Source organism: Sebastes fasciatus, chromosome 23 (assembly GCF_043250625.1).
Source record: "Sebastes fasciatus isolate fSebFas1 chromosome 23, fSebFas1.pri, whole genome shotgun sequence".
NCBI lineage: Eukaryota > Metazoa > Chordata > Actinopteri > Perciformes > Sebastidae > Sebastes > Sebastes fasciatus.
Window position 1 is genome coordinate 23301149 of NC_133817.1, and position 27277 is coordinate 23328425.

Here is a 27277-nt window from a genome sequence, read left to right on the forward strand (position 1 = left end):
GCAGGGCTGCTGCACGCCGTACCACAGTGCATAGCCCATGCATAATTCATAGCCCTGCATTGAGCCATAATCTTTGTGCACTAATGAAAGCTGCAGCGCTGCATTTTTACTGCATGTAAGTCAGGCGGACTAGATAATGTGGAAGGAGAGAGAACATCGCATCATCACTGGGTACACTGACTTCCCACTCCTGCCGCTGCTATTTTCTCCCCGCAGACACTTGCAGGCGCTTTTAATCCAACAGTCCATCAAACGTCACTGGAGGCTGACGATACAACACAGCAGACTTTTATGGTTTTCAAAGCTAGAAGAGGGCGCCTTGAAAAAAGAGAAAGGTAGGATGTTTGTGTGGCCAGGAGAGGGAGAGTGTAGTAATGCAGTGGTCGGGGCTGTTGCTATAATGAACCAGCTCTAGCAGGTAGAAGGAGCTCCAGCTGACAGCCAGGAGACGTGTTTTCTTTCAGCTCGACAGTTTTCACATCTCCTATCCAGGCCCGGAGAATTGTCCAATAAAGCCAAAATCTCTCACCCCCTCCTTTTCAAAAAATCGCGATGTTTATGTGACGGAATAATGCGCATTAGCGAGTGCGGCACATCATTCGCTCCCTCTCCTCCTTTCTCCTATTTCCCTCCCATTGCCCATCAATTCCACGGGTTCGGCTCATTGGGTGCAGCGGAGTGAGACGGACGCGCATGGTCGCGCTCAATAGCACCACGCTGCTCAGCACGGGGATATTAGTGTACTCTGCCAGACGGTTTGGATACAGTCCTCTGACCTCACTTGTAAAGAATCAGTTTTCTATCTGTCAGCCGCTGCCGCATGTTTTTTGTGTCCTGCGTATAGAGGTGTCCAGGCAGGGTACATTGAGGGGCTGGAAGTGGCTGATAAACGCTGACAGCGGGGAAGACAGCGAAATTATTGAGTTGAGAGGAAAATGACAGTGAGGGACAGTTTTTGTAGGACAACTCATGCTGTGTACGTTAGATAGAGAAAACGAGAAAGACAGCTTTTCTGTGAAACACATTACATTTGTTCTCTACGTCTATTCTAGCATCGCTTCATGATTTTGTTTTTTTTCTATTTACAAGAAAAGCATTTTCAAGAATTTCAGGGATGAATGTGAGTAAAAGCCGATCAGCAACTCTTCCCCTCAGGAGACGGAATCTGAATCAGTAGGAATAGCTCAAGGCGGAGGACAACTGCGAGTCTTGTAGGCGTACTGGTGCTTCCACATTAGTCTCACTCCAGGCTGCGTATGGCTGGTGTGATGTCTTCGAAGAAAAGCAGGCATGTGTTAGGTGTCGTCCAAAAATAGGAGCGCGTTATTGATTTTTACCAGCGCTAACCGACAGTTTAAGCTTTCATTTAGGATTTTCAATCTAAAAAAATTAATTCTCTCAGTGTCTAAGCTTATGTGACTGTGGGAGATGGCCTCATTATTACAGGCGAGGGCTTTAGACACCTCGCCACCTGAGGTTCCCTCTTGGGTGGCTCATGTCAATCGCCCCGCCGTCTATAAGATAGGCAGACTTCTGAGGCAGAAGCCTCCTGTCCATCGCCCACGACGAGCTCATGCATTATTCTTCCGCAAATTCCCTTTCCGTTTGAAGAGAAGGGTGGAGGCCTTGAAACATGAAGAAGACAGCTCGTGGATAGAGTCTGGTGCACGTGAAATGCAGCGAGAGATGACTGACTATTGAATTTTCAACTTCTCTCGAAGTCTGTCTTTTTTTATTTCTTCCTCTGTTCCTCCCAGTGTGCATTTTAGTTCCCCCTCAGCTTGACTTATGCCATCCTGTACACTCTCTTTTCAGCTAATCGTGTCTTCATATGAATTTACGTGGTGCCATGCAGCATTGATATCAGCACTTGTAATGAAAAAGAAGCTTAAAATCTAAGAAAAGGTTTTCTCAAGCTTGGCTTGTGATTCATCAACATCCTCTCCTCCGAGCGAAGAAGAATAGATATGGGAGTACATGCTGCAGAGCCATAGCCTGAAAGGAAAGGCTTCTTTTTCCTTTTTGTGTAAATCTTTTGAAAGTAGCTGACGGTTTTTAAAAGCACATCTGTCTCTGTGTTAGCACATCCCCATGAGCCAAATTACCTCCCATAAATTGTTGCTAATCACCTTTGTCATTTGTGAGCTTAAGTAGTGTAGACTGAAAAATGACAATATTTAGCTTAAAGGGCCAAATCAACATTTTTGGGAATGTGCGTATTCACTTCCTTGTTGAGAGTTACATGAGAAGATTAATACCACTCATATCTGTGCTCTAAATATGAAGCTACAACCACGAGACAGTTAGCTTAGCTTAGCACGAAGGTTGGACACACAGTTAGCCTGGATGTGTCTAAAGTTAAGATCACAGATTCACATCAAACTAAACGCCTTTAAATCTGTCAGTAGCAATCAACACAATGAATGATTAATACATACACGTCAGCACTAAACTCTCTTTTTGTTGCTTCTATCTATGCGTCCTGCTTGTCTGCATGTCTTTCATATGTATAAATGTCACTAATGTGTCTACGGCTTTTAACTGTGTTCCTTTTACAACATTTAAACTGCACGTCCGATTTTATGTTTTTTTGTTTTAATGTATTTTAGGAAGCCTTCTGTAACATCTTGGCCAGGGACAACAGATGAACAATAGCCTTTTGGTTCATTCTGGCATTTGTTATACAATGTGTATTTCATAATTTGCACTGTCCCTTTTCAAATAAACTAAACTACACTAAACTAATTCAAACTACTTTGTCTAAAGTCGATAATGGAAACCTGAGAAAGGAATACACTGAACAACAAGAACAATGAACTTGTGATAAATGCTGTATCACAAAATCTCAATTTAAATGTCAAATAAATCAGAGTAGTGATCAGTGCTTCACAAACAAATAGGAATAGTTTGACATTTGGTTCTTTCTTGCTGGGAGTTCATATCTGTCAGTTCAATATGGTGCTAAAGCTAGGAGAGAGCGCAGCACTCTAAATACACCAGATTCCCAAAAGGCTATTTTTAATCTGTAATTTCATCTGCAAGTAATTCATAATTTGTTTAATCCGTACAAAAATGAAATGAAAAGGAAAATGCAAACATGACAGGTTTGGGTCAAACAGCAGTGTTTGTGCTTCAGAGATGCTGGTAGGCCGATCTCTTTCCCTTTAGACACAGCCAGGCAGCTAAGCTAAGCTAAACTAACGGAACGGACAGATATGAACTCTCAGCGAGAAAGTACATAAGAATATTCCGAAAAATGTCAAACAATTCTTTAAAGGTAGGGTCGGTAATGTTGAGAAACTAGCAAGAGTACACTAGATTTGAAAATGATCTAACCTATAAACCCAGCCCAGTGTTGACAACTCTTTTCCAATGAAAGTAGCCGCCCGTCTCTTCAGGCCTCCCTCCAAAGACACTCCCCCAACATGATCATTATGAACTTAAACAACCAACATGGCTACTGTTCGTACTCACAGCTGTCAAGCTAGCAGCTGCTGGGAGAAATAACAAATACAGCAACAACACTACCTTTAACTGGTAGTTTGAAAAATATAAAACGGACATTAATGTAAATATCCTGATTTATCGGACATTTAATTTGATATATTATGATACAGATGTGAATGCCGAGCAACATTTCCTGTAAGTTTCTTTGTTCTTTCAGTGTTTCCCTTCCTGAGGTTTCCACCAGCCATTTCAGGCGAAGTATTTCTAGCTGCACACAGAGAGGGAACCTGACCTGATCACGGTGACCCACTGCTTCCTCTGCTTCTGCGGCGCTTCATGGGATACTCGGTCCCTGCAGCAGCTGTGTTCCAATTAGAGAGCCCTGACTTATGCGGCCTGTATTAGCATTTCATTTAGGCTCCCCTGCTCCTCACCTGGCTCACGCCGTGTGGTGGTCCGCCACAGACTGTCACCGGCTCGGACGGCTCGGCCGAGGCTGCCCACCAATCCCACTAATTGACTCCTGATCTTCCCACAGCGCACAGGTGAGCCCACACTGCATTAGCTTGGATTTAACGCACAATATGGAGTGGAATATCATCTTAAATTCTCAGGTCTTCCCCTCTATTGGCGGGATAAAGAGGACTAGACACACGGGAAATTGAAAAGAGGCAAATTAGAGCTGGGATGCATGCTCTCTTTTGATCATCACTCTTTAATCCTATCACTCCAAACACTAGTAATGGCAAAATGATGTTCATAACACTTTTCTAACAGTAAGGGAGTTGCTCAAAATCATATTTTAAATCAAGATGAAATCAGCAACCACAGGCCCTTTGTAGCTGGGTGTGAACATTAAGGGTGTCATGCTGCTGGCTGTGACTGCAGAGGGATGCCCTGCAGAGAATCAAAGATTCCTCTAATCACTGTTTGCCCGGGGTGAAGGCTGCAGAGGGCCAGGCACTGCAGTCTTATCTCTAGGAAACATGCCACAGTGACTCACATAAACACATGTGCACACACTCGACTACATACATGCACATGTGAATCTTCCAGGATGCACACACACACACACACACACACACACACATAGAAAGGTTGAGTGTATTCAGCATTTCAAAGGGAGGTGGATATATATACAGGCAGCACTCACGCTTTGTACTGAGTTATCTCAAGTATTCAAATAATATTATACGCTACCAATAATATGATACGCTACGGATCCCTGGGCTGCCATTGTTGGGAAGATTTTGAAAGAAGTGATTCCTAAATTTATTTCCCAGGCTGCTGCAGGATATCAAAAGATCCAAAGAAAAAGATCTTAGTAATATATACTAGCATAACAAGGCATGACTTGATTTCCATTTTGGTTTACATAAGTTATTGAAAATGTGTTGATAACAGAGGGGACGTTCACAGTGTTCAGCCACTGGGTATCCAGACACGATTTAATTAGTGAGGTTTCAACGGAGAGAACCATCAGCAACACAACAATTGGTTCCGTTTTTCAAATGATGACGCAGCACCTGGTGGAATTGCCAATGGCTTATCAATTAGGACACAGAAGAATTACACAACCAAATATTAGATACTGTAGCAACTGTACTGCAGAATGAGATAGAATGAAGGCAGCCTCCGGAGTTGAAACATGAAGCCTAAACAGAAGAGCCAAAAACTGCAGTTCTTCAAATAAATGGCCACTTGAGTCTGTTAATCCCCACAGACCCCCGTGTTACAATGCCCAACTTTACAGCAGAAATAATGTTTACAGCCTGGTACAGAAAGGGGAGGGGGGGGGGGTTTATATAATTCACCCGTTTGAATTATATAAAGGCTAGTGCCTAATTGAGGGCGTGGCCACTTTGAGTGACAGGTGGATGCCGTACCAGGTCGCCAGCCGCTAGCTGGTGCCAAGATGGCGACGGCCGGAGCCCCCCCCCCACTCTGAGCTTCATAACAGCTCTTCAGAGACCTGTGGGTGACGTCCATATTTTATACAGTCTATCAGATAGACAGATGGATAGATAGATAGATTAAATTAATATTTGAATCTTATTTTTAGACAATAAATGAGGACTCAACTTGTTTCATTGGTTTTAAGGAATGAGTGTCTACATGTTGAAAAAAGAAAGAACAAGGTCGGTCTCTGAATTACAATTTAGAAAGAAATCTTAAAATGTAAAATTTGCATTGCAATGCATTATTTTCCCATTGTTTTAATAAATATGACCTTTCTAGACAAGACTGACTTCAACAGATCCCATATACTTCCTCTCTTTCCCATCGCTCCAGGAAGCAGTTGTTTTCATTTGCAATATTAAAATGAACCATCACAGTGATTGCCAAGTCGGTACTCATTTTTGTAAAAGTTACATTATTGTTTCATAGTAATATCATTAATGTGCAGACTGACTCAAGCAAGTTTCAAGAGGCTGCTAATAGTTTTGTAAGAATATTGATGGAAATCAATGGCTGGGATGTAAGAAAAGATACATCCATAAATCTAAATATATATTATATTGGCCTACTTGGGTAAGTTATTTTTATATATTTATAGTTTTCAGACCAAAAAAAAGCAAAAAATCTGCTAGTTTATTGTTTGTGAATAATGCAAATTATGTCAATAACTTAATAATCTACATCATTGGAGGTTAAGCATCAGAGTGGAAACATCGAGCTATCGCTACAACAGAAATAAAGCTACTGGAAAGTAACGAGTTGAGGTCAAAGGTGCAAAAATACTGGTATGAAGCTTTACCCTCCCAGATTTAGTGTTAAAATGTAGATATAAATGTAGATATAAATGTAGATATAAATGTAGATATAAATGTAAATATAAATGTAGATATAAATGCATATATAAAATGTAAATATAAAATGGATATATAAAATGCTAATCAAGTCAAATGAAATGGCAACATTTGATCCTGAACACTCCCTGGACAGTTTGACAGAAGGTTAATTGAAATGATGTTAGCAGTGACGTTGCAGATGTGTGTGTTGCTCCTAAGCTTCACAGCTCCCCAGACCACAGCACATATTTATCACCACCTCCGTCTTACAACACTCCCCAAAGCCGTGGCTGTCCAAGTTTTTGTTGCATCTGCGAGACGCCCTGACAAGAAATGGATTGTGGTGCTTTCCCGCCCCAGTAAACAGGCTTCCTGCTTGTGAAGGTATAGATGGGTTTGATATAGGATGCTGTTTAACCCAGAAACGACGCCATGGCCCCCGGGACCGCCCATTCCTCACACTGCACATCCATCATGTAGGGCAATTGAATGAATGGGATCCAGGGCTTCCCCCGGGGAGGGCCCGGAGAACAGCACAGAGGAGATGGAGAGGGAGTGAGAGGAGAACAGGGTGTCACATTTCACCCGTGCATGTGGGTGGAGGTAACAATGGGCCCGCCTACCATATTTTCCCACTTAAGGTGTTCAATTTTGAACGGCCTCTTTTGTCAGGCTCCATCATGTTCTGACTGCTAAGCAGCAGAGAGGAGATCCGTGGGGAAGCCAGGTGGAGCGCTGGGGAAATCTTCTGTTTAGGCTTGAAACACAGGATCTAGATTGGTGTAGTCGTGCTGGATTGGCGGTGGCTGTGAAGAATCTTCTGTGTTTACCAGCTCATTTTGATGTGCCAGACCTTGTAACAGCTTTTAGGTGCCACAGCCCTCCCCCCCTCTCCACCGGAACTATATTAAAAAACACACAACAGCGCTTTGCTCTTCACGGCGTGACAGCCACACACTTATCAAGTCTGCATACCCTGAGTGGAGGAGCTGAGCCTGAGAATCATTAAAAAGTCACCTCTAAATCCACTGCTTTCACACAGACTTTTAGTCCAACTAAAATGAAAAGAATTAGAACATACATCCTTGGTGTTTGTGTTGACAGGAATACTTTATTTCTTAATGTTCCTGCTGTATGCCTCTATGTTAGTGTTCTCCAGGTGGAGGGATTCTTTGATCCTGAATAAAGATTTCAATACTATAATTTGATTGGTCCAATATCTGTGTAGATGGGAACTAAAAAAGCTAATAATATGGTTTTATATCATTAACTAAGTTTCAACAGCCACACAGGCGTGTTAGTCAGCTGGGGGGGGTCAACATTGTTTGCTGTTAGTCCCGTTGTAGCATTTAACCACCACTTTGAGTGCAATACAGACTGAACAGAACGATGTGCCATCCCACATGTTTAATGTTCTAATCACTGAGGATACATAACCAACGCTATATGGGCTTGTTGAAAAGGGGAAACCTGTCTGTACCAACGCTGACAGGTAACAGGGCTTTGACGTGCTCCAGCCAGTAGTGCACCACACAAATTGACAACATGTATCCTAGCAACGCCGGCCCTCAAATGTCAGTCAAACACTGCCATCGTAAACTTATGGACAATTATGCCCAATAGCTGCAGTATCATTTTAGATTATATTTCCTTACAAAGAAAGTGTGGAATTCAAACTTCAGTCCGACTGTGAAAAGGAGATCACTCTGTGCTGTGTTTCTGCCTCTTCACACGAATAATATTCATCGTTTCAGAAATGACAATATACTTTATCTCATAATCTAATATTTTCACTCAATAGAAAAAGATCATAAACACGCATATTTCATTGGACAGATGACATCTCATTCCAGCGGGGAGCGACTGTAATAGCACATCTGATTGGCTGAGACATTAATTATTCACTTGGCTTCCCTTGACCGTCTCTGTGTCCCCCTCGGTCCCGACTCTCCGCTGAGTGCTCATTAGTGAAATGGATTACTAATGGATTATTAATCTAAGAGGAGGGAGTCTGCGGCGACCCAGCTCTGAACACACCTGGAAAGCAAACAGTAAATAGCAGTTTACACACACACACACACACACACACACACACACACACACACAGTGCATAAACACAAGCATCCCCTCATCAGCATATTCACACACACACTGGCTGGGCGTTAGTTAAAAGTCTTTTAGGACAAAAATAGCTTGACCGTTTGATTTATTGTTGGCCCAGTAAATATAACGGATACATCTAATTAGCCGTAATTAATTGTTGCACCATCTTTGTTTCTCCAGGTTTTGGCCTCCAAATGTACGGCCTCTGCCACGTCCTCTCCCCCTATCCTTACCACCGGCAAACAAATGGCTGCGCACGCTGAACCACACACAAGACATAACATACATCTTTCTCTGCAGCCGAGGCACCATTACGTTTGCTTTTGTCACATAATTATTCCTCAGGAGAGGCAATTAGCCACCACGCAGCACTAAGGCTGCATGATGTGAAGAACACTACACACATACACGCATACATGCAAACGCAGGTATGCGCAAAGACTTGGGTGCGTGTGAATGCACTTAAGGCACGCTAACACACACATACGGTACATGAGGGCATGCACATACCATGCATAATCAGTCAGGAGCGTAGGTCCAGGGAGAGCAGTGCACACAGATAAAAGAATCTGAGAAACAACCAAGGAGTGTATATTTAGACGCTTAATTTAATCAGATAAATGTTTTTATTTCATATGCAGAGAGAACCATAAATATAAATCTGTGTACTTATTCTCCATATCAAAGACAGACTTCAAAAGAAAAGACAACCTTAGCATGTCCATTTGGGGTTTGTTCTTTTAAAAATAAGAACTGGCCTAAGCAGAAGTATCACAAAGGAAAAGAGAAAAGACACAAGAAAGTGCTTCATTGTGTAAAAGCTGCCGACTTCTTATTGCGGAAGTTTTGTAGTGCCGACTCAGTTGCTCTCCGAGACAATGGACCAAAAGACCGATGGCAACTTATTTGTGTTTTGCTCTAAATGTGTCATGTAGTTGTCAGTTGACTCGCAACTGGCCCGGGCCTGGCGTAAACACTCAGCGCTTATCAAGTCTCCCAGCTACTTGCTGGGATGTCACTTCTAATCAGAGGCCAATTACAAGTTCCAAATGGGACCAAACAGATCCAGTAAACAGTGACACGCCACAGTGGAAGTTTCACTGTGTTCTTCATTAAAAATGAAGCAAACGGAGTGAAAGCTCTGACAGGCTCGCGTTGGTAATAAGTCTTAAAAACACCTCTGAGGATTTCTGAGACTCTGTTAGTCCCAAGCAGCATTGTTTGTCCCATTTAAGCAATGTTTTAATTATTACATTATGAATTTTGAACACATGACGTACATGACATTTATTTCCTGAATGATCTTATTACTGAGAAATGGCTCAATCTTCTGCTTCTTCTTTTTCCGATTGTTACTGTCTTGGGAGCTGATTAATTCAGCTGGCCTCTCCATGTCTAGCAGAGATACAAGTTTAGAAAGATACGAGGGAGGTCTACAACTCTCCATTTTCTCTGATTGCTTACAAAGGTCTCCCTCTCACTGCCGCTATCCTGGCCAAGATACTTGGCCAAGATAATTTGGCATTCGCACACAACTGCGTACGAGCACGTAGCCGCACACACTGATGCGGCGCGAGGGTACATGCCGGCAGCCTCCCGGTACACTTAATTTGGCTTAACAAACACGGGCAAATCCGCAAACACGCAAGCACATCCACCCCCACACTCCATACACAGTGTTGGTTATTAGAGCCCAGTGTTTTAGGGATGCAAGGGAGAGCAGATAAAGAATTTGAATTCCTGGCAGGACTATCAGTAAAGGTTATTAAGCCGTTGTTGATGCATCCATTTGTCGTGGCTGTATCCAGCAGTGTGACATTTATCAAGTATGTCCAGCTAAATGTCACAGAGAGAGGTAGCTCGCTGTCCTGTCCCTAATTAGGACCCTGAAAGTCACACTGAAAGTCCCTCTCATCCACTCCTCTACTTCGGGACAACATTGATCTCTTTCTCCTTCTCGCCTCTATTTTCTGCCCCCCCCCCCAGCTTTTTTTTCTCCTTTCTACGGCATAGTAGGGAGTGCATGTTAAGCAAACTTTGGGGTTTAACAATTGATTCGGAGATGGGGATAAAGCGCAGACAAATGGGGAGGGATGTAGGCCATCCGTCACGGACACAGGACTCATTGTTTGCAGATTTTAACCTATGGGAGAGCTCGCTTCTTCCCCAGTGGGCTCCACAAATCATAGGCAGGCAGGGGAGTGCAGCGCAGTAGGCAGGCCTGGCCTGGGAATAGCCTGAAAGCAGGACGGAGACTCAGCTGTAGTGAACAAAATGCAGAGCTTGTACTACTCGCTGCCTCTCCCTGCTCACCAGCCCCAGTTTCACAGGCCACACTTACACATTGATTTTAAGTTGAGGGTTACAGAAATTATGAAGTACAAAGAAATGTATAAATACAATGTTTGTATAGCAGTATATATATATGTTTTCGACAGATTTAATGTGAAACATGCCACACCTTCCATAATATATGGAAATTATTAACAAAATACATTTAAACTGTGGTTTGGATGACATAAGGTAGTTTTAAATGTTTACTCAGTCTTTGCGATTATATTTAAAGTTACTAATAATATAATTCCAGATTGAGCCCCTAACATATTAAAACTATTTACAACATCTGTGTTGCTTCACTGACTTCAGTCCACATTTGACTCCCTACTTCCTCAAAAATAAGACATCTCCTTTTACATCAATTATGACATAAATATGACCCATCTGTAACTGTTGTATAAGTAGTTAATAAATGACTGATAAAACGTTGATAAAAGCTGTAACCATATTTAGTGATCAGTTATTAACCCTTTATATACCTGTACAAATCATTCACGGACGGATTTAAAACAGTTAAAAAGTGTGTTCAAAACTCCTGAAGGCATGTGGAGTGTGAAGGTTAGTTATTGACCTTGGAAATATTAATATAACCAAAAATGTATTTATTTATTATAAAACATCTATTTATTGTTTATATGCTCTTTATAAATGCTGCATAGAAGGTTCAAATGAAGTGTGAGATTATTACAGATGAAATTAGGACTTGCTCATAGATAGATAAGGCAGAATCTTTGTAAAAGAGTAATAAAACTATTTGGTTAGTACTAATTAACAGACCGACAGGATACCAGTGCAGGTGGTAAACCAGTGACGAGAGTTGATTGACAAAATTATTTAATTGTTTTCATGAATAAGTGAAGTGATATCATCAAATGTCTTTGCTTTGCCACATGAAGCACTTAAAACATTATTAGTTTGAATGTAAAATGTAAACTTGAACATTATAAAAAGTAATAAAGTAAAAACAATAAATTAACAAAAAAGAACGTGTGAGGAAATCAGATAAAGACCCTGGAATATTTCAGTTACAATAAATCATCTATTTGATGGGGCTGACACAAGATTGGTCTCAATCTGTCTTCAATTTCAACTACTTGGTAATTATAACTTCCATATACGTACAGTATATGTATATATTACAGTTAAGTTATAGTTAATTATATGAATTTTACTTTCACATTACAAATAACGGTTATCTTGCAGCATATATATTATGCCATTTAAGTCAGTAAAACCTTAGTGTAAAAGGAAAGTTTCTTTGTGTCAGTAGTTGGACAGGGAAGTGCAGCGGAGACTACGGAGCTGATCTGGGAATAGGCTCCTGAAAGCAGGACGAAAGCCTCAGCTGTGGAGAACAAAGTGCCAGGCTTGTACTACACCCTTTACTATTCACCGGCCCCATTTCCTCTGGACCTTGTTTTACTCTGAAGGTGAAGAAAAAGAAAAAAAATGCAGTCGTGCAGTGAGTATGAGAGCAGCTTTGAATGGAGTGTTCTGGGGTTCAGGTGTTCAGGTTGGCAAACACCTGCCCTACTGCGGTGTTTACCTCTTCCATGACCTTCCTATAGAGGCTGGGTGCTGACAAGAGACATTCAACATTGGTATCAATTCATTTGTGTGCATTTGTGGTACCAACAATATTACAGAAACTCAGTTCCCTTTTGACACATTTTCTTATTACTGAAAAGAAGATCTATGAAAAGGAAATGTCCCCATATGACGAGTCAGACAGGGAAATACATATATATGAATTTAAATTACTGGTCATATTTCTTCTCTCATCACTCATCAGGGAGAGGAAACTTGCTTTGATTTCTTTTTCTTCAGAAAAAAATGACAGCATAAAACAGTATTAAACATCCAGACATTAGAAGAAGAAAGTGGTATAATGTGTTTGGAACAGGTGTGGTGAATTTAACAACCTACTTCATTTAACATGCTACTTTTAATGTTAAAAATAGAGATACAAAGTGTGCTTCAACATTTTGCATTAAAAAATGTTGCCACAATGCAAATGAGGCCACCTGCTGCACAGAGCTGTGCCATTTGAACTTACTAGTCATTTTTTTAACAATTTGGTTAACAATTACATGTTACATCTTTGTATAGTGCTCTATAATAAAGTCAAAAATATCATTTTACTAACTGTTTTTTGCTTCGTATTTGCTACTTGCTACTAACTATAAGTTCAAGAATACAAAACTAAAACTACAGTAATAAATGTTTTGAAGTAATAAAGGGGTTGAAGAAGATCATTTACTTCAGTAAAAGTAGCAATACCACAATGTAAAAATACTCTGTTACAAGTAAAAGTCCTGCATTGATAATTCTACTTGAGTAAAAGAAAAGTATTAGTAGTAGTATCAGAACTAGGGCTGGGCAATACAGCCAAAATCACCATAATCACCATATAGGTCATTTTATATCTCCATAACGATATATATCAGGATATAGTGTGTTTTATGGTAATTCAATAAATAAACAGTCTATATGAAATATTCACATTGTAAAGCTTATTTTTGTTAACTCCTGTGTGAATTAAACACTTGACAAATGAAAAGTACTAAGTGTTTTCTCATTTTAAGAACTTGAGTGCAAAATGAACAGTTTTAAGTGAAATTATAGAGAAAAAATGGATATATGCATATAGCCTGTATTGTGATAGAAACCATATAGAAAAATATATACGATAAGACATTTTTTATTGTCTTGATGATATACTGCATATGGTCTTATTGTCCAGCCCGAATCAGAATGTTAAATTACGGAGCCCCCGAAGTGCTGAAAGATTCTTTTTTTATATCTTGTACTTGTACGTACGTACGTACGTATGTAGTAAGACATCAACTTGTACAATAAACAAATGTCTCAGTCCCATGGCCACCAGGGCGCCACTTCTGTTACAATTTAAATATTCTTATTGGTACACAGAGTTTCATAAATCATGGCATAGCAGCTCCAACCTGAGCAGGTCTGATCAGCCACAATCAGTGAAAACAGCGGTGTGAGTATTCAGGGCCTTTAATCTGTAATAATGCATCATGTGTTTTAAAATAGAACTATAGCTGGGTAATATGACAATATACTGTATATCCTCAAAATTATATTTTAGGAAGGCCTAATCTATATAATATATATTTCACTTACTGTTATGTTCATTTTGCACGACAAGTTCTTAAAATCACAAAATGCTCAGCACGTTTGTCAAGTATATAATTCACACAGGAATATACAAAAAGAGGCTTCATCATGTGGTTATACAGACTATCTATAGAAAACACGCTATATCCTGATATATATTGTTATCGAGATATGAAATGACCTATATGGAGATTCTGGCCATATTGCCCAGCCCTATGTTGAAAAAAAACTCAAAACAGGTCCACTACATATCCTATAAGGTATTTATTGACTTGCCTGATTAACATGAATGTTTACCGCATCGATCTGCTGCTACATGTTGTGGACAGACTTTTGTGTAATTAATCTGAGGAGGCAGAAATGTTGCTCATTTAGCCGTCTGATGAACTTGGCACAGAGTCAATTTCTAAATAGTTTTCTTTTTTTGCTGCTTTTAATTACTTAGAATTAATTTGGCACAAAATATCCTTCAGTGTGTATCTCTCACAAACATTTGGATGCTGTTTCATGTCCTGATTTCACTACCAGCAAACAACACAGGTCACCTTGTTTTTGAGAGACGCTTGGGAAAAAAACGGGAGCTTTTGGTAGAAACCCAAATAGGTTATCACATGTTCCTCTCTATTTTACTTTGATAGGAAATGGCGCAACCCCCATCCATGGCCCCCTATTTGAATTCCTCATATTTGTTTTGGCTGCGAGAGCTTTGAACATTGGCCAGCAGTGTAAAAACCCTGCACACAGAAAGAAAAAGAAACCCCTTGAAAAACTCCACAGGGATATGGAGTGTGGTCCTTGAACATGGAATCTGCTTCCACTGGCTTCTGAGTCGGTACACATTTAGATGAAAACACAGCGCAGTCACAAACAATACATCTGATGTCTTATTCAAATAAAAAAGATAAGTCGGCTCGAACCGTGATTCACCATCAGTCTTTTAGGTGTACTTGTACAAGCAGAGATTAGATTTAGTTTTATAGGCGGACTCTGTGGTGCTGAAGAGAAGGAACAGAGGCACATATAGGGTTCTTAATGGGGTAGTGTGTTGCATTAATGTGCAGTGAGCTAACCCAGTGGTGAGTATCAGGAGACCTCCTACCTGCATGGAGACAGAGCCAAAAACAGAGCCATGGACTCAAGGGGGGAGCGGCTCTGAAGCCTGAGATTGATGATAGTTGGGGTGTGCGTGTGTACGAGTGTGTGTGGAATCCAGCAACTTATTATATGTATTCTTAGATATCTCTTTATGTGTGTTAGGTGTGTATGTTTACATGGATCAGTGAGAAGTTAAATGTGTATTCCTACGTGAGTTTATCTGTGCATGTGTGTGTATCCACGGTAAATGCTTGCATGAACATACACACATTCAACAAATCTGTGTATGAATGTACGCTCCGTTCCCTAGCTTCTACACCTCCTTTCTGTTTTTTGTCATTTAATTTCCCCTCGCTCGTTACCTCGGGATCCCCACTGATTCCCCCCGGTTCTCCAGCTGGCCCCTGGCCTCCAGGTTCCCTAACTGAATCCTGTGTTGTTCAGTCTCTGAGCTGTCTAGGGGCCCGCCTGCTGTAACGTAAATAATTCATTGAATTCCTATGCTTTGGCAGAAAGGTGATAATGCCTTTCTGGGTCTGTCTCATCCCCCCAGGAGCGCCGCAGCCCAGCGCAGAGTATCAAGCTGCGGCAGCATGTGAGGGAAGTTTGCATAACGTCTTGATAAGCATGAACAACAGTGAACACACATGTACAAATGTATGTTTTCATATCTGTGCATGCCTGTAGCCCACATATTCTCTATTATGATGTTACGATTATGATGTTACAAATGTGACCTTGGCAGGATGAGCAAGATATCAATGAGAAAAGAAAAACACAGGAGCAGTTTCTCATTTCAACCATATAAGAAAAACTAGAAGTACAGTCGGAGTGCGCAGACCTCCGCCAAGGCAGGTTTCATGTACGTCGCTGAGTTATTAAAAAAAAATCCCGAAGCTGGATTATGATCCGGATCACCCCCAAAATCGAATGGATTGTTCATTATGCCATGCTCTACCCCTCCAAAACATTTAATTTAAATCCATCGTGAACTTTTGGAGTAATCCTGCTCAGAATTAGCTGATAAAACTAACGCAAATGAATTCACTTTAACTGAAAATCTTTATGTGAAGCTTTGGTGGTTCTAACTTGGTAGTATTTCTTTGTTACTGTGAGTATTTACAGCTTAAAGCTGCCAATGTTTAGTGGTAATCTGTCTTCAAGCCTGCTGTAGCCCAGGTATGTGTGTTTTGTATGTGTGTATAACAGATAAGCTGTGAATTCCCTCAGTTACCAACACTTAATAGAATATCATCTTGCCTCTCTATTTCAGTTTTTAGTCAATATGTCCTTTTGGGATCCCAGCTGGATCAAGGAGTCAGGTTTGAATAAATTGGCCTGCTAGTGGAGATGGAACTAAATCAGTGGATTTATCTGCAGCTAAAATTTATCTGATGCTATTTTGATGATTTTGCAACAGAGTACACACAGCATTGGCATATTGAATATGTTCATGTTGAAAAAATTTCACTGTGGAACAAAATATAGTGTGTGTCAAAGAACTCCAAACACATGTCTGTAGAGCCATACAGATACACACACACAAAGACGTATGGGAGAGTAATATTTCAACTTTGCTGTGTCTCAATTTGTATACTTCTACTTGCTATTTTGAGTGCATAAGTGCAGTCACACTGAGAAGTATGGCTAAATGAAGTGCAATCTAAGTACCCTGATGTTGTACTGACGATGGTCAAAACGTTGAGTTTGGAACGCTGGACACTTCTCACCCTCAATGGTCGCCATCTTTGCCTCGTAGCAGAAGGGGAGGGGCTGCCAACCTATTTCAAACTTGTGAAAATGGCAAGTGAGGAAGCTGCTGTGGTTGTGATTGATGCCAGCTAGGCAGAACAAAGTTGTCTGTCATGACAGTAGTGCTATACTGAAGGCCTTTCCTTCACACTGGGGACTCTCTCTGCAGCCATCTGAAGGCAGCAGGTATCTGTTCCATCGGCAGTCTCTAACTGTCTAGCCACAATCATGCATTGCAGATCCACTGGTTCCATTTGTGCAACCAGCATCAGCCTGTTGTAAAATAACCACAGAATCCACCAAATGCACGTGTGAATTGCGTCAATTGTGTGAGTCTCCTGGTCAATGCATGAGAGTTGGCAGCACTGACCAAGTCGTCCAGAGACGGTGTTTTCAACCAACCCGGGGAGATAATGTGATTGGCCAGTGAGCTACAGCTGATGAAATCTACCACCAACAGTTGTCATTTCACCAGAAATGAGAAGCCTGCTTTTGTCTACTTTTTTTTCTGAAATCTGGACCCATTGTTTAAAAAATGACTAAGAATTCTGAGTGTTAAATCTGCAACCGTTATCATTGTAAAAGGCCAATTAGATTTGAACAGCTGATGCACCCATCCACCGCTTATAGGTTACTAAACGTTGTGCTATAACTTTAAAGATGATGTGTATCTACAGTTCAATGGCATGACAATGGAAAGAGCAACACGTCCACCCAACATGGAGTGCAGCAGGGATGATGTATTTTTGTAGGCCAAACAGGAAGTTAGCATCCCAGTGAGTTCCCTCAACAAAAAGCCAATGGGATTGTTCCATTGGGTTTTGGAGAAAATAAGTGCTGTGGCATACAAACGTTTTGTTCAGCAAGATGATCTCCACAAATGAACACCACTTTTATGATTTTTGAAGCGTAAACACAATCGCCAGAAGTAAAAAGCTAACATTAGGCTATAAAAAAACGTTATCACAGTCACATAAGCGCGAGTATACACGCCGAGGCTGTAAAGGAGGACGAGTCGGCGTGATGACGTCTTGTAGTCACATTTAGCCACTTGTTAGCAACCAACTCTTTTAAGACGTGCAAAAGCATCAAAATTCACGTGTGGGATATTTACGGACATATTTTATGTCGTAGAACAAAACGTTAAAATCTCTTCAGCTTGTGTTAACCACAGACCTGATTCCAGGCATCTAACTAAAAACCCATTGACTTCCAGACGAGGGAACCGGAAGTGCTAAAATGCTGACTCATTTCCGGGTTTTAGGACTCATTCCTCCACCACTCCATTAAAAGGAAACGTCGTATGCCTGCCACGGGGCTGATGATCACCTCTACAAAGCAGAACAGGTTTCCTCTATTCTCGTCTCTGCTAACATAAAATAATCACTGCATGCAAGTCAACTACGTCCTGATTGTACATCCTTTGTGGTTACAGGGAAATAAATGTGCACATGCTTACATGGGTACACACACACAGGCAGACTGTCTTCATCAGTGGCCTCTGATGAATGAAGCAAGGCATCAAAGATGACAGAAGGTATAGTCCCAGCAAGGCTTTTTCTGTATTTTAACCTAATCAATGTTTTCCGTGTGTTTGATGGTGAAGGCTTTATGCGTGTGTGTGTTTCACTTCCATTCAGATATGAAGCTCAGCGGGGAGCCAGTGTAAATAGAGCTAGAGAAAGAGACAGCGAGGGAAGTGGAGAGACGGAGACAAAGATCGGTGTTGATATGAAAGGAACAAGATACGACTCAACTCAAATAGCACAGATCAATCAGCTCCCAGCGTGGTGCATGCTGGGAATATGGCTGCTTGTGCCAAACGTCCTTGCTTCACCAAGGTTCGATAGGTACAAGAGAGCTCAGTCACTACTACTTTTATTTTTTGGCTCCTCTCTCAATCGGTCTCTTCTTTTCTTTTTTTCCACCCGTACACTAGAAGCTCCCTAATCCTCTCTTTGCAAATTTACCCTCCAGTATTTTCATTAGTTATTAAAAGCTGTCAAGCTGAGGTTGGCCTTCACTCCATCATCCCCAGGAGTTCCCACATTTGGTGCAGTCCTGAGGAGAGTCGGTATAACACACACCATCTATTAAGCCCAAAGTATGTGGGGGAATTCTGCAGAATATTCACTCAGTCTCACTCGGTGCCTTTTATAAATTATCATATTACTAAAGAGGCACATTTGCTATGTATGGTTTGTTGCCTGGGAGCTCGTTCTAATAGCCTTCTATAAAGCAGGAGGGGGGGCTTTGGACTCTGATGTATGCTGGCCAGAGCCCACTGTCAGCGGTTGGCACGGCCATCATTTATCACGTTTTTTTAAGAGATCTCCAGATGGGGAATATTAACAAGCATATTTGGCGGAGCTAAAGTCTATAAGAATCTTAGCGCCGGACTTTGCTGATACTATACAGAGAGGCAGGGGGGGGGGGATTGGTATTCAAGATCTTGAGTGGATGAGTGGAGAAATTATCCACACAGTACGCCTCAGTCAATTAGCGTGTGCCATGTTGCTGCACTGCATTCATACATCATCGGAGGGGGGGGGGGGTTAAATCTAGAAACTGACGTTGCCAAAGTGATGACATTTTCAAGCGGCTGAAATTGCATTCCCACTTACAATGTTCCCCGGAATAAATCCTCTGCATTGTCAAGATATAAAGCGACGCCATTAATGTATTATTCTAACAGATGCATGATGTTATTGTTCTGTTTTTCATGTTAGCTATTTATACAGAGTGCTCCATACTGTATAGACCATTAACACCAATCTCTAAGAATGGCTAAGTCTTAATACTGTGACATAACGGGCACCTTCAAACCTTCTACTCTATTAACACATGGTACTGTATGTGCACGTTTCTACCACAACCATATCCAAAAATGTACAAAGTGTCATAAAATGATTGATAGATTGAGGACTTTATAACTAGTGGCGTCAGCTAGTAATGACTGGCCCCAGTGTACTATTTGTTATGGGCCATACTTAACTTTGACACGTGCACATGATCATGCACTATATCGCAGAAAACATGGATTTGCAAAAGGACATACAATTAGTTTGTCAATCGATTCAAATATTTAATCGCGATTAATCGCATGATTGTCCATAGTTAATTGTGATTAATAGCAAATGATTCTCACATTTTTTATCTGTTCAAAAAGGGAGATTTGTCAAGTATTTAATCCTCTTATCAACATGGGAGTGGACAAATAAGCTGCTTTATGCAAATGTATGTATATATTTAATATTGTAAATTAATGAACAACACAAAACAATGACAGATATTGATCCAGAAACCCTCACAGGTACTGCATTTAGCATAAAACAATATGCTCCAATCATAACATGGCAAACTGCAGCCCAACAGGCAACAACAGCTGTCAGTGTGTCAGTGTGCTGACTTGACTATGACTTGTCCCAAACTGCATGTGATTATCATAAAGTGGGCATGTCTGTAAAGGGGAGACTTGTGGGTACCCATAGAACCCATTTACATTCACTGATCTGGAGGTCAGAGGTCAAGGGAGCCCTTTGAAAATGGTCGTGCCAGTTTTTCCTCCACAACATGTAGCGTAAGTTTGGTGCGTTATTTAACCTCCTTGGCGACCAGCTATAGTATGATATGCTAGCTTTAAAACTGAGCCCGCTACAACCAAAAAAATCTCAAGTTGTGTGAAAGAAATTAGTGTCATTAAAACAAATTTGCATTAACGTGTTATTATGGCGTTAACTTTGACAGCCCTAATAACGAGATAAAGTACTGTAATACTGAACATACGTCAGTGAGTTTTGTTTAATATCATGTGAAGCTATAGGACTTATAGCTGTGATCAAAGCTGAAACCACTCTTTTAGAGGATTTTAATAACATTTTAGTAAATTTAATTAGAAGACGGTTAACAACAATAATGAAATTCTTAATTAGTCCAGAAAGAAAAATGCCATGACATAAATCAAAAGCTCCAATAGGAATTATCATCATGTGGTGGTTGGGTTTCAATGTTCAGCACCTCACTGTGTTTTACCCCATTTTCCATTCTCAAGGAAATATACATTTTAAAATGTGTGTCCACAGTGGTGTTGAGGCATCAGGCCCGGTGCCACTGAACACGGATGTTTGGCAAGCTGCGGTCTGCTCAGACAACAACAGGCTCAGCTCAAATTAAAAAGAGAACACTAGTGAGGCCACGTGTCACGGCCGCTGTGGCTCCCACGACTCTAGGAATCTGTTCTGGATTTATTAGTTTCAATTTCACACCTCTTCTCTTTTAATGCTCGCTGTTTCGCTCCGCTCCTCCTCTCCTGTGCACGTTCCCCTCGCCTCTCCTGTCCTCTCCTACCTGCCGCTGAGCTCCACTCCTTCTAAACTCTTCTTCTCTCATTCCTGCTGCTTTTCACTTCATTTTCTCCTCCTCTGCTACTCTCTTAACAGTTATCCCTCTCCCTGGTGCTGATGATTCTTCTTTTTTCATCTTAAAGTACCCTACATGATTTGTATTGCACCAGTGCACAGAAAGCTGCAAAACCACTGCACTACAACAACTTTAGTTAAGGTTAGGGAGTGTAGGAAATGATTAGAGAAGAAGGGTTTTGTATTTGTTCTTTGAAATGAAGGAAGGTAGTCAGACTTTCTTTTTTTTTTTAGCTTTTTTTTATTATTATATTCCTGTCTTCCCTTGTGATATTTATTATTCATTATACAAAATAGATACAGCTCTGTCTCTATATCAGAGATTTTTTTTTTCTCGTCAAAATCAGCAGGTAGAAAATGTCAGTTTTGATAAACGAGATAGACTTGGGTCTTAGTTAATAATGGTTGAATGTTTTTAAATTTAACAGTACACTGTTTTCCAGTGGCTTCTAATTCAAAACTAGGGAGTGTCTGTATTTTTACCTTTTTGTTATGTTTGCCATAATACTGTATTGTTTCGAGGTATTTGGAGGAGCATATTGCAGTTTTTTTTCTAAGTGGAGGGTCCAATGAAAGATATTAATAATGCTGTGGACAGCCTTGCTTTCTTATAAAATAAAATAGGGCTACAACTAACGATTATTTCCATTGACGATTAATCTATCAATTATTATCTCAATTAATCCAATAGTTGTTTGGTCTATATAATGTAAGAAAATGTAGAAAAATATTGATCAGTGTTTCCCAAAGCCCAATACGACGCCCTCTAATGTCTTGTTTTATCCACAACTTAAAGATATTGAGTTTACTGTCGTAGAGGAGGAAAGAAACCAGAAAATCTTCACATTTAAGAAGCTGGAATCAGAGAATTTTGACTTTTTCTTCTTAAAATATTACTCAAATCGATCAATCAATTATCATAATAGTTGGCAATTATTTTAATAGTTGACAACTAATCATTTAAGCAATTAATCTGCGCAGTTCTAAAAGAAAATACAAGATTCAGCCCCTTAGGCATCAAAAATGTATTTGGTGTTAGGATAAGGTTTCAGTCCTGGTCAAACAAAAAGAAAACCATTGGCTGCAAATGAAAATTTCACTCACAATTGCAAACTTTCTCATATATGAGGAGCTGAATCTGGGTCATCTAAATGAATACAAATGTATCCACCTCCATTAACTCTCCACTTCATTATTTCAATGTCAATCTGCCACCTGTTTCAGCCATGTGACTCCACCTGCTGTTTCATTTTTAACACACACAATTTGTCCACATTCATTTTTTTGAGCTATAATTAAGAATTTCAGAGTGCATTTAGTCCTGTTGCAGTAGCGCCCTCCTTTTCTCCTCCCCGTCTCCTCTCATCGCCGGAGCCTTTACTTGCCCTTCCTCCGTGGCGTGTCTGCCGTCCCACCGCAGAGGCATAGTGACCCGCAGGCAGTGAATTTAAACGAGGCTGAGAGCTGGGCAGGCCTGGGCCGCACCCGGCCATATGGCTCTGTCTCTGATAGAGGGATGAGGGGGGTAGGAAGGAGAGACGGAGGAAGGGGGCAAGGATGAAGGGGTAGGATGGAGCAAGGGAGGGGAGGAGGAAAGCTTACTTGGCAGAATTAAAAAGAACAAAAGGGGGGTTACAACTGAGAACAGAGCAACTCAAGTAGCTGAAAAAAAGAGAGTGAACGTGGCTCTCTCACCTGGAAGAGGGAGGAGGAGCACCGAGGTGCACGGCGAGGAGTAAATTACCCGGCATTAATCTGGAGGTAACAGTAAGGAGGATGGAGGAGGATGAAGGAGGGAGGAAGGGAGGAGGATGAAGGAGGGAGGAAGGGAGAGGTGGAAAAGGCACCGGCTCACCTGGCAGAAGACTGGAGCTCAAAAGAACAAGAGAAAAGAGAGAGGGACGAAAGGAGAAAGAATAGCGAGGGATCAATGCCAGCTAACAAGGCAAAAACAATGAGGGAGGGAGTAGTAGGGCAAATACAGCACATACTACGTCTTGTTTTCAATATTGATACTAGCACATATTTCTTCCCTACTGCTGTTGTACGCACGTACATGCAGAGATCACTTCATTATTTTAGAGAATTCATAAAACTGTCAATCAATTCAAATAATTAATCGTGATTACCCATAGTCAATCACAAATTAATCGCACATTTTTTAACTGTTCAAATGAACCTTAAAGGGAGATTAGTCAAGTATTTAATCCTCTTATCAACATGGGAGTAGGTAAATATGCTACTTTATGCAAATGTATGTATATATGTATTATTGTAAATCAATTAACAACACAAAACAATGACAGATATTGTCCAGAAACCCTCACAGGTACTGCATTTAGCATTAAACAATATGCTCCAATCATAACATGGCAAACTGCAGCCCAACAGGCAACAACAGCTGTCAGTGTGTCAGTGTGCTGACTTGACTATGACTTGCCCCAAACTGCATGTGATTATCATAAAGTGGGCATGTCTGTAAAGGGGAGACTCGTGGGTACCCATAGAACCCATTTACATTCACACATCTGGAGGTCAGAGGTCAAGGGACCAATTTGAAAATGGATATTTGGTTTTTCTTTGCAAACATTTAGCTTAAGTTTGGAGCGTTATTTGCCCTCCTGGCGACAAGTTAAATTAGTATGACGTTACTAGCCAATGGAATCCATTGGTACCAACCAGGTTTTTTAGTTTGATACGACATCAATATCTTCACTCTAGCTTTAAAACTGAGCCTCTACAACCTAAGTTTGTTTGCAAGTTGCATTAATGTGTTAAAGAAATAAGTGGCGTTAAAACTAATTTGCATTAATGCCTTATTATGGCGTTAACTTTGACAGCCCTTTAGTAATTCTTAGTATTCGTCTTCCACCACCAACGGAATTTATTCCAAATAAAGAATAACACTTTGGTCAAACTTTTTAAATTAAAAGTTTTAGAGCACAAGAATAAAGAAAATACTTAATATTGTTGGAATTTCAATACTAGAGAGCAAAGGATAGAGCACAGAGGGCCAGATGGAAGGAGATAGGGAGGGAGGTAGGGAGGGAGGGAGGGAGGGAGGGAGGGAGAGAAAGGAGAATAAAAGAGAGGACAGGAAGGAGGGCGAGAGACAAGACATACTGGCCCGGTGCAGAGCCGGCTGTGGAGGCTGGGTGTCGGGCTGGTCTCTGCGGGCCCCAGGGTGCAGACGGACAGAGGGAGGTAGACGGGGAAACAGAGATCAATTCTGTCAGAACTGGGTTCATACCCCCGGGGCCGGGGAACTGGGCTGGCCCAGGGAGAGAGTCAGACGAGGGGGGGAGGGGAGCGCTGCTGCTATTTATAGCCTTTTATTCTACACTTAAATGTTACACAGAAAGAGAAAAGGAGATGTAGGCGAGCACGATACATAGATATTTGTGTTTGAACATCTGTGCATGTGAAAGTACCGCATATGCATATTTGCACTCATAAATCAGTCAATATAAAGGGTTGTTGCCTCTAGAAGGACACGCGGCGACAGCTAAAGCATCCTTTTGTCATTGCAGGGGAAGAGTCATACATCGGAGCGAGACAGACAAAGACGGAGAGAGATCCTGAGAGAGAGAGAGCGAGGTAACCCTGCCTTGTCCCCAGCACCGGGGGGAAATCTCCAACTCCAAGGTTAATTAAGCACTGGAAATGAGATCAAGAAGCTTTCCCTTTCCGACTCATTAACCAATCACAACGCTTCTTCAAAACAGTTCAGCACTCATCTCAGAGTGCAGAATAATTGTCTGTCAATGCGGATCAAAAATCAAATCACGCGATAGACGGGGACTAGCTCGGGCAACAGCCGGGGGCGTGTGTGTGGACGTCCACACAACAGGAACTAATGACTGCAGTAAAGAGCATGCTAAAGATTGGCTTGTGAAGGTGCTCGTTATTGTTGCTATCTTTGAATCTTAACAATGCACACAACAGTTCTGGTGTCACATTAAATCAGAGTGTGAGTGAAATCAAAAGCTATTTCAATAGAAAAGCAGCCTGAAAGACTGGAAACCTTGAACGAGCCGAGGTGTCATAGCCAGCTAATACCCACTCTTCTTCTAAAAGAGCTTCTTCAAATGCTCCTCCAGAGTAATCCTGGGAAAAAGAAAAGACTTTTATATTATTTCACCCTGGTAAAAACCACTATTGAGAGAGTCTGTTTTGTGATTCTATAAGAGAGTCCGGCACAATATGTCATCACAGTAATTTAAGGCCCATGTCAGCAGCTTTTGACCCCAGATCAGTAGTTCTATCACAGCCACACAGCCACAGGGTGTTTCACCAATGTGTACTCTGCTACTGACAAGGTCACTGCACAAAATTCTTTTACACAGGAGCAGAGATCAAAACTTCATATTATGAACATCACTGCAGTGTTCCAGCACGTTACATATACTGAACATGGCCGACACTGTAAGGAAAGAAAAACGATGAGAGGATTGCTAGGCATCAAATCTGTGCTTATGATTGGTGTAATTTTGTAAAAAGAAAGTGTCGCTGGAGGATAATCCAGGGCAAACGCTTCCATTTATTCCCTTAAAGCTGTAGTAGGCTGAATGTTTTTGGCATCATTGGGCAAAAATCCCATAATAACCTTTCAGCATATTGTAATTGAAGTGTTCTGAGAGAACACTCTCTCTCTCAATGAAATGACCTGTGATTGGTCAAAGTCTCCCGTCACGGGCTAGATGTTCTAAAGCCTGAAAACAGAGCCATGAGGAGGAGCAGAAGTCTAGTTTTCTCTCAGAACACTTGAATTACAATATGCTGAAAGGTTATTATGGGATTTTTGCCCAATGATGCCAAAAATATACTGCTTACTGCTGCTCTAACAGGAGGCAGGGAAAATAGATGCATATTTTGTTGTTTATTACATAATGTTGCTATAGTAGCCCTTCATTGATACCAACAGTCATATTTCTCTCTTATGCAGTTAAATTGTCAATGTTTAGGTCTGCATTCTACAACCACTTAGACTGGCAGAGGCTTTTAGCTCTTTTAACTGTTTATCCAATACTTTAACACCAAGGGAGAAGGAGGTGCTGAGGAGCAGGTGAGGAGGGTAGTGGCCAGGGGCCCTTTATTGATCAGCACTTCTTAAGAAGTCAATCAAATCAGTCAGGTGAAGTCCAGTGAAAGGCTGGTAAGTAAATAAAGTTCGCAGGATTTCAGCATCTCTGCCACTGAGGAGTAAAAAGAAGGTAGCAGCGAACAGTGGTGAGAGGAGGCAGCCGAGGAAACAGAGGAGTGATGGGCAAAGACCCAAAGTGAATTGGCCTAGGGCTAGTGAGGAGGACATATGGACAACTGTTAATTCAGATCTGAGAGGTGTGCTGGAAGGGCTGGAAGGGACAGATGAGAAGGAGTTAGAGAAGATGGGAGGTTTAATTTATGAACATGGTGTGGGAAGGTCTGGGGTTTGGTGAGAGTAGGAAAAAGTTTGCTTTAGAGGTAGTAAAGTCAATGCGGCAACAGGAGATTGATCGGCTCATCTGAGAGCGAAGGTAACCCAGGAGGCAGTGGAGGATTTGAAGAAACCTCAAATCTAGGTTGGCAACTTTAAAGGGTCATTTTGGTATTTTTCAACCTGAACCCTTTCCCAAGCTTTTGTGTCTAAGTGACTAATGGGAACATCAATCTTTGAAATTGGTCCGGTATTGAGCGCTGTCAATTTACGTCCACTAAAAGTGCTTGTTTTTGACTGAGTGGCTCAGATTGTCATTATAAGTGTCTGACAACATTATGGAAAGGACCCTACAGAGAAATACAATCTTTTTCTTTATCTTTCGCTTGATCTGGTCTGTTTGTTATTGTGTATAACCAAGTCTCACTCAAGGAGAAGTCTTGTTCTGAATCTTATCCACTACTTTTAGCTAACCATTTAAACAATGTAACCATTATTTTAGCTAACTATTTCAACCATTTATCCATTACATTTAACTAGCTATTTCAACCATTTATCCATTACATTTAACTAGCTATTTCAACCATTTATCCATTACATTTAACTAACTATTTCAACCATTTATGCATTACATTTAACTAGCTATTTCAACCATTTATCCATTACATTTAACTAACTATTTCAACCATTTATGCATTACATTTAACTAACTATTTCAACCATTTATGCATTACATTTAACTAACTATTTCAACCATTTATCCATTACATTTAACT